This window comes from Solanum verrucosum, unplaced genomic scaffold, assembly GCF_900185275.1.
Source record: "Solanum verrucosum unplaced genomic scaffold, falcon-dt-bn FXZP01000208.1, whole genome shotgun sequence".
Classification (NCBI taxonomy): Eukaryota; Viridiplantae; Streptophyta; class Magnoliopsida; order Solanales; family Solanaceae; genus Solanum; species Solanum verrucosum.
In genome coordinates this window covers 2,300,562-2,309,826 of record NW_026020329.1, presented here as the reverse complement: position 1 = coordinate 2,309,826, position 9,265 = coordinate 2,300,562, and the positions used below count along the sequence as shown (strand labels likewise).

The 9,265-nt window shown below is 29.2% G+C and overlaps 1 pseudogene; it reads left to right on the top strand.

Annotated features, from left to right (window-relative positions):
- The first annotated feature begins 3,167 nt into the window (after positions 1-3,167).
- LOC125836049 (putative late blight resistance protein homolog R1A-10) lies at positions 3,168-5,315 on the top strand (annotated as a pseudogene).
- Positions 5,316-9,265: the final 3,950 nt, after the last annotated feature.

Below are 9,265 nucleotides of genomic sequence, written 5' to 3'. Positions count from 1 at the left end.
ACTCTTTTATGGTATAGAAGTCCTCCTTGAAACAGTTTCTCAAGAGATCAATTTGCCTACGTGTTCCTTGCATTTCGCCATTCATCAAAATAAAATTTATCCCAACAAGAAGAATAGAAAACATAAGTTTAAAAATTTGAGGAAACTCCTCCATTTAAAGTTAACAAATGGTAGTATACATATATGCTTATTGTTCCTTATCATAAAAGTCACAGCCCTTCAGAAAAGTCACAGACCTTCGGAAAGGTCACTACTCATCGGAAAAGTTACAACTCTTTGAAAAAGTCGTAAACATTCAATAAGAAGATGCACTCAATGAGAAGAGGTCTTCTTTTAATATAATATAATATAAAATAAATAAATATAATGTTAAATACAGAAGATGTACTAAATTTGGTGTTTTAAGAAGAAGAACAATAGAAAAAACTTTTTTTTAAAAAATAGTTTAAAAATGTGTGGAAACCCCTCTTTTTTATAGCCAACAAAGGGTAGTGTATGAAAAAATGATTATTGTACCTTATCAAAAAACAGTCACAACCCTTCAAGAAGGTCACAACTTATTGAAAAAGTCATAACTCTTTGGAAGAGTCACAACCCTTTGGAAAAGTCACAACCCTTCGAAAAGGTCATAACTAATCGAAAAAGTTATAACTCTTTGAAAATGTCACAACCCTTCAATGTGAAAAGTTGTCTGCTTTTAATATAATATAATATAATATAAATAAATAAATATTGTATAATTTATACAATATATAATATAGAAAATATACTAAATTTAGTGTTTTAAGTGGGGGGAGGGGGGTGGTGGAGGGGCATTATAATAATTTAACATTTAAGTTAGGTGCTTCATACTTTTAAGGTAGTATAGATAAAAAGATAGATATAGATTTGTCTAATTTTGATTTGATATGAATTTTTTAAAAATAAAGAAGACTTTTAATTTAAGGATATGTAGAATATATAAAAATGCCATTTAACTTTGTGGTCTTAAGCATGTCCCCCCCCCCCCCCCCCCCCCCCCCAAACATTCTATATTAAACTGAATAATAATAAAAGTATAACAAATAAATTGGAAACACAAACAAGTTTTTGATCAAATTTTTTTTCTCCAACAGTTTGAGACTTTTCGCAGCTTGAACACCAAGTTATAGCAACATAAAATCATTGAACTTCTTGTCAAGTAGAAGTTGTTGCAAAAGTATATTTGTGGCAATGAAAAAGAGTATATATTAATTATCTAGATAGTCTTCTCATTTAAAGTTGAGTTATTCCATTTTCCTTGTTGCATCATTTTTTGTTGATCTATCTAATTTACCCACAAAAATATTGTAATTGCATAATTGAACAATTCTCACAATCTTCCTTGTTTTAAGAAGAAGAAGAATATAAAACTTACAAAATTCGTAGATTAAAAATGTGAGAAAACCCATCTATTTATAGACAACAAATGATCGTATGAAAAGGTGCTTATCGTGCCTTATCAAATAAGTCACAACCCTTACGAAAAATCACAATCATTCAGAAATGTCATAACATCGAAAAAGTCACAACTTTTAAAAAAAAAGTCACAACCCTTTGAAAAAGTCACTACCCATCAATGTGAAAATGTGTCAGCTTTTAATATAATATAGAATAAATAAATAAATAAAATATAAAATATATACTAAATTGGTGTTTAATGTTGAGGGTATTAAAGTAATTTAACATTCAAGTTAGAGAGTTCATGCTTTTAAGGTAGTATAGAAGATATAGATATAGATAGATTAATTAAGTGAAACAATTTGATTTTCTTGTTTTGTAATGTAAAGTTTGTTGGGTTGTGTTCTCATTTGTCAACATACCAATTGGAAATTCATAATCTCTTTCAATTAAACAAATGATAAACATCCTATGTCTACTTATGCATAAACAAAATTGGAGAGTATAAATGTAAAATAAGATCAAGTTAAAAGATATTTTTATAGTATACAATTTTTAAACATACGAGATCTGTCGATACATTATGCACATTTTTCAAAAGTCACAATTTAATTGACTATACTAAGGACCCGTGTGACTATAAATTTTCTAAGTAAATTTTGGGGAAATTTTGACAAATAGTGTTTGTTCATACAATTTGTCATTATTTGGTAAATATTTTTGCCAAATAACCCAAATTCTCAAATACTAGAAAAAATTAGTATTTGGGCCAAATCTCATTATTTGGGAGTTTTTAAAAATTCAAATTCTACATCAAATTTTTATCTTTTACAAAAACACCTCTATAGTAGTTGTTTGTGCTGTATTACATAATTTTTTTTACGTGAACACCAAAACAGTGATGGAATATTCAGTGAATATGAAAGTGATGATATGGTTGCTGATGAAAATGACGAATAATCGGCTTAGCGTAACAAAATCATGTGTTTCGTCTAATTCACGATATATGAAATAATGCTTGTTGCACTCACTCCAAAATATCACATTGTTCCAGTGTCATTGACACTATTTGTTATTTGCTACAACGAAGATCCAATTGACTTGTTGCGGAAGTCATGAATCTTGTTACGTCGACGTTTCTATCTTGCTATGTAATACAAACATATGGTTATTTTTGATAGTTAAGTATAAATCATATTTCTTAAAAAAGTGAAATATGTTTTCCTAATACTATGGCCAAACACATCGTAAAATTTCATCCAAATTTTCACCCAAATAATATTTGTCAAAAATATTTAGAAATCTATGATCAAACGCTAGCTAAGATGCTCTTGGAGACTGCAATACATAATAAAAAATAAATTAAAATATTTGAGAGCGTCCCTGGGTAATTTAAATATAAATTATGAATTTTATTTTCCAGTTCTGATGGCCACCATCATTGTTTTAACTAAAATATTTTTCCAACTGTCTTAACTTCATTTAAGGTTGTAAATTGTAAGGAAAACGACTCAGATTCATAATTAACTATTTAGTGTAAACTGGCTGCATTGTATAATTAAACTCGTGTGTAATCAAGCTGGACATGTGCATCTCATATGTATAGTACTACTACCATTAATTAAGTGAAACAAAAAAAAAGAAAGTAAATCATTTGGACAAAACCTTTTAGCCTAAAAATAACAAAGCTACTAAAGCAGAGACACTAAATCTGCAAACTGCAAAATTTGTTATCACAACAAAGAAAAATGGCCTATGCTGCTGCTCTTTCTTCACTTATGTATACATTGAACCAATTTTTGAAACCTAATCAATCTTTGGTTTATCAAAGCTGTACACAACAACTTGTCGAATCTCTCTATCAAAATCTTTCTGCTATGCAAGATTTCCTTGAGGATACGACAAAGGAGACCAAAGATATTGAAACTCTAAAGATAATAGAGAAGAGGATCAGAAATGTAGTAGACAAAGCACAAGATAGAGTTGATTCAATTCTAGAAAGCATCATTCTAGCAGATCGTGAGGACAAGCGCGGCAAAAGGCGTGTAGATCCTTATATGAAGAATTGTTGAAAGTGGAAGAACAAGTTTATTTTTTCAACAAAGAGGTGATGTTGATCAAATTTAACACCCATGGAAGCAAATCTGCAGAATTAGCAAGAATTTCATCCTCACCAGAAAAAAGTACAATTGAGGAAAATACTATTGTTGGGATGGAGGATGACTTCAACACCATACTTGATCGCCTCACAGCCCAAACACACGAGTTAATTGTCATACCAATTATTGGTATGGGCGGTATAGGTAAGACAACTCTTGCAAGAAAAGTTTATGGTGATTCATTTATTCGTTCTCGATTTGATAAACATGCATGGGTCACTATCTCCGAAGAATACACAAATGCTTCTTGAACTTCTCTCTTCAATTACTGGAAGCAAACAAGAAATGAGTGATGATGATAAACTAATGGAGATTGTGTATAGAGGTCTTAAGGGTAGGAGATTTCTAATTATCATAGATGATATTTGGAGTACTAAGGCATGGGACCAGATGCAAAGAATATTTCCAAATGATCACAATAAAAGCTGAAATTCTATTAACCACACGGCTCAACTCAAGTATGTTGCTGATTATGTCAACTGCCCTGATTATCCGCTTCATAGTAAGTCCTTTCTAAGTCTTGATGATAGTTGGAATCTATTCACCGAGAAAGTATTCAAAAAAGATCCTTGTCGTCCTCTACTAGAAGAAACAGGGAAGCATATATGTCGAGGATTACCTCTTTCGGTTGTTGTCGTTGCTGGACTTCTTGGAAAAATGGACCCAACACATGATAATTGGAAGAAGGTTGAGGAAAATCTGAACTCATTCTTTGGTACGGTATCGGAGAGGTGCCAATCAATTCTTTCTTTGAGCTTCAATTAGTTGCCCGAATAATTGAGGGCTTGTTTTCTCTATGCATGTTGGAGGTTTTCCTGAAGATATGGAGATTGGTGTTTCCAATTTGATTAGACTATGGATTGCTGAGCAATTTGTAAAGGCAAGAAACAACAAAAGGTTAGAAAAGGAGTATTTGGAAGAGTTAATTGATAGAAGTCTAATTTTGGTTGGTACAATGGAAGGATGAGAACCTGCAAAATTCACGATCTTCTATGCCTAAAAGAAGCTCATGATACTGAAAATGGTATGCATGTCATAAATCGACAGCACCACCCACTCAATATCTGGAGAATGCCAGAGATAAGAGACATGTGGATATTGATTCACCACTAATCCTCTTGTGGCAGAAAACGAGAACAACCTTTGTTTCTCAGTAACTTGAAAAAGCTTTGTCTCCATTACTCGATCTCCCTTTATTCCGGAAATCATAAGAAGGACTCCCTCCCAATCTAAAAAAGCTAAAGATTTCAGATAGATATGAGCATTCTGATTGGCCTGCTATTCTTGATTCTCTCAGTCTTGTACAGGAGCTGAAAACACTAGACATAGCAACAGAAGCAGCAGCCATTGACCCGATGATTTTCTCTAGGGATATTGATATTATCAAATACTAGCTAGATTACCATGTGAATTTACCCAATCTTGAGGTGCTCAACGGGAATTATGCTTTCACTGGAACATATTGGATACTAGATGAAGAAGATGTAGTATTTCAAAAACTAAAATATCTACAAATTACATCCCAATGTCTGGAAAGGTAGGAAAGCACATATATAGTGATAATTTTCCAATGTTAGCTTGAGCAACTATTATTGCGCGCGTGCCTTGAATAAACTGGAGAACATTCCCGAGAGTATTGGAGAAATAATGACACTAAAATTGATCCAAGTTGACAATTGCGGCTCTAGTGCAAAGAAAATTCAACAAGAACAAGTAAGCTGTGGAAATTCAAATTGAAAGGTATATTCTAATTCCATGCATCTTTGATTATTAGCCAATTCTTAATTAATATGTTCATGTGCTCTTTCTATCTTCTTTCATTTTTCATTTCACCTGCTAAAAACACTTGTAAACTTGGACCTAGCTATAATACATATCAAAGGAAGTACATTTGTTAAACCCATCATACATATTCACTTGCATATTACTGCACCTTTCATCCAATATATATTAGAGTAATTACTTTAACAGTGTAGTGTGAACAAATATTTTGTACTAATACTACTATGGTTTGAATGAAAAGGTAACTTAAATAATATCCATGATTCAGTAATTTAAGATATACTTTCTAATATATAATATATTAATTATCATTATTGATTTGATTATAAAAGTTAGCAAAATGTAATTTTTTTTAATTAAAAAAAATAGAGAAATGCATTTTCGTAATCTAACTTTGAACTTAAAACTTTTCACTTTTAACATAAAAAAACATTTGTAACATCAACCCAAATAACGTGAAAAGCAATAAGATGAACATGTCATCATACGATTGAAAAATAAAAGGTTAATAAATAAATAAATTAATGCAAAACATATCTAAATGTGAAAATTTTATATTCAACAAATATAAAAATATTATAAAAATGAAACAGTAGATAACTAAACAATAAAGTACTATATAGCACACAAGAATCAAAATAATCTCCCTTTTTATATTACAATTAACTTATGAAAATGGTTTTCCTATTTTAATTAATATTTGAAAATAAAAGAACCGCAATGAAGATTAAATATATTATTTCAATTATTTGACATAATATTAAATCACAAATTTCATTTTTATAAAATAGAAGCTACTAATAAAGCATATATTCATTATAGTTGATACAAACTTCTTTTCATTACTATTAAATTGAATAAATAAATAAAAATAAATTAACACAGTGTGTTGACATAACATAAAATGATCAAAAGAAAAGAAAAATATCTTTTTTTTAATTGAATACTTGAATGTCACCCACGTTAAGGAGCAAGGTACGGACGTATTCGATCCAACTCTTGTTATTACTTTTTTTTATCATACTATTAGATTTAATAAAAAAGTTACTTAAAATTTAAGAGAAAAATGGTCAAATGGCCCCTAACCTATTAGCCAATTCCCAACTATACACAAATACTTCACGGGCATCCTATTACCCCCTGAACCTTTTATTCTTGATATTTTGTAGCCCTTAAACACTGACATGTCCAAGAAGGTGAATACACTTTCCTTAGGCACGTAAGAACGTAGCTACAACATATAATCTGCATTTTAAATCCACATGTAAGATGAAATCAGCCTAAAATTAAGGCTGCCAGCTGTAGCTTGCATTTTTGTCCGTTTTCTTGAAAAAATCTTCTCTCTTCTTCCTCTTTTCTATCATTTTCAAAGCTTGAGTTTTATCATTTTCCATTTCAAAGCTTCCATTGGTATCTTCCATTTGAAAGCCTGATGTTGTGAGGGTTCGTAATCCTCTCTAGTGCTCTCCGATTTCAAATTTAGTGTTATAAAATTTTCTCCCCTATCAAAATTATAAAATTTTTGGGTACCGAGATTCATCGATAAGGTTTGAAATTTCTTCTCCTTGTCGATGTCCATAATATAAGTTATTTCCCTCTTCAACTCATAAATATAAAACTCATAAATATAAAATCGCAGAAAATGTACAAGCATTATTTTCCTCCTTACTCTAAGAAGAAGAATCATGAAAATACGTTTCTCCTCTCCATCACTAGATCTGCCCCTCAAGATTAAAAAAAATGTCAATTTTTACTCACTTGGGTCACTATAACTATGTGTTCTTCGCTATATAATAGAATAAACTAAGCAAAAATAATGTTTGAAAAATTAATTCTTGAAATGGTAAAAAGTGAAGTACTAAGAAAAATCATTTATGGATGTACAAAAGTTACTTGTCATTGGAGTTGTAGAAGAAATATTGATACACAATTGATTGGTTAGTTTGAAATTAGAAATTTCATCCTAACTTAGGGCATCTCCAACCCAAACACCAAATTTTACACCAAAAAGGAATATTTTCTCTCTCTTCATTATTATATTATTATTTCTTATTTCATTTATATTTTCTTATTTTATAAAACAAATTCTTTCTAAAACATTCACCATATATAATTCATATTATTTCCTTTTATAATCGTTTAATATAAAATTATTTTGTACCATAATTTTTTAAATAATATAAATTGCTAGCAAATATTATACATTATACATAATAATGGATAATACAAATAAAAGTAGTAATTGATGTATGTCAATTACTACTTTGTTGAATGTTTATTATTTTATGTTATTTTTAAGTACATTGTATTATTTATTTAAAATTTATATGTTTGCATTTTTAATTTTTGTGAAGGTTAATTGTAGTTATATCCAATTATAATTTATAGTAGAATTAACATTAATTTAATTTAAAAAAAAGCCATATATAGAAAAATTAATTTATAAATAAGCTAAATTTTATATCTAAAATTAATATTATAAAAATATTACATAAAAAATAATTAAATATACAAGAGATTTAATTGAAACATACAATTTATATAATATTTAATTAAAAGTTTGTATAATGAAATAATATTAAAATATTCAAAAAGTGAATTGGTGTGATGACTAGTGTTACACCAAATTTGGTGTAACACTATTCACACACCAAATCTGGTGTAAAAATTGGTGTGGGTTGGAGCTCAAAACACCAAATTTTACACCAAATTTAGGATTTGGTGTAAAACTTGTGTTGGGTTGGAGATGGTCTTAAAGAGGAAAGTAAAGGAAGTGGGCTCACTGGATCTGAAATATGAAGAAAAATAAAAGTGATAGGAGTGGGCCCCGCGCGTGTATACAAGCATGTGTATACATCTGGTTAATGATAAAAGATCAATGTTTAAGGGTTATAACATATAGAAAATAAAAGGTTCAAAGGGGTAATAGGATCCCCGTGAAGTATTAGTGTGTAGTTGAGAATTGACTAATAGGTTAGAGGGTCATTTGGCCATTTTCTCTAAAATTTAACTAAAAAAGTTATTTAATAATTAATTAATTTTGCGTAAGAAATAATCATATCTCAATTCCTCATTCTAATCAACTTCCAAAAATGGAAGAAATGAAAAAAAGAGTTTACTTGCAGTTCTTTGACATATATAATTAACTTAGAAAATTCAATTTTAACAATATAAATTGTATTAAAATTTTAAATTTTAACATCTAAATCTGCCAAGTATTTTGCTTACAACTGAGACATCTAATCCTTACTAACAAATGGTACACAAATAAAATAAAATTTTACAATAATTATGCCAAAAATATATTTATTTACTTCTACGTATGGCTTTATTGGTGCACAAGGTGTAACATTATTTTTCTTCAGAATGATAATTAAGATTACTTGTATCTTATAAAAAAAAATAGAAAAGAAAATTATTCTTTATGTAATAAAAAAAACACAATTCAATGCAAATTAAATTAATTCCATACGTGATGAAGCAAACATACTTTATTAATAACAAATGAAAAAAAAAAACTCAAAAGAGAATCTTTATTGAAAGCCTGATAAATCAATTGAAGAAGAACAAATTATTATGAAAAATTACCAGAATTAATAAAGCAAACAAATTTTCTTTATTACAAATAAAACAATACCCGATACAACCCAATAGATTTACTAGAAAGTGAAATAATTTTAGAAGCTATAAGTATATGTAGTGATATATTGGATTGGGAGGCCAAAAGTTTGGAAGTTAAATTTAGTAAGTTAGAAGAGCGAAAGCCCGAGAGTTGAAGATAAATAATGAAAAGTCAATATTTATTGTAATCTTTTAAAGAAAATGCCTTAAAGGTGTTTTTACTTGTAATTGAAATTTTTTAAAGCAAATAAACGGAAGTAGCTAGGGAAAATGAAAGATTTTCT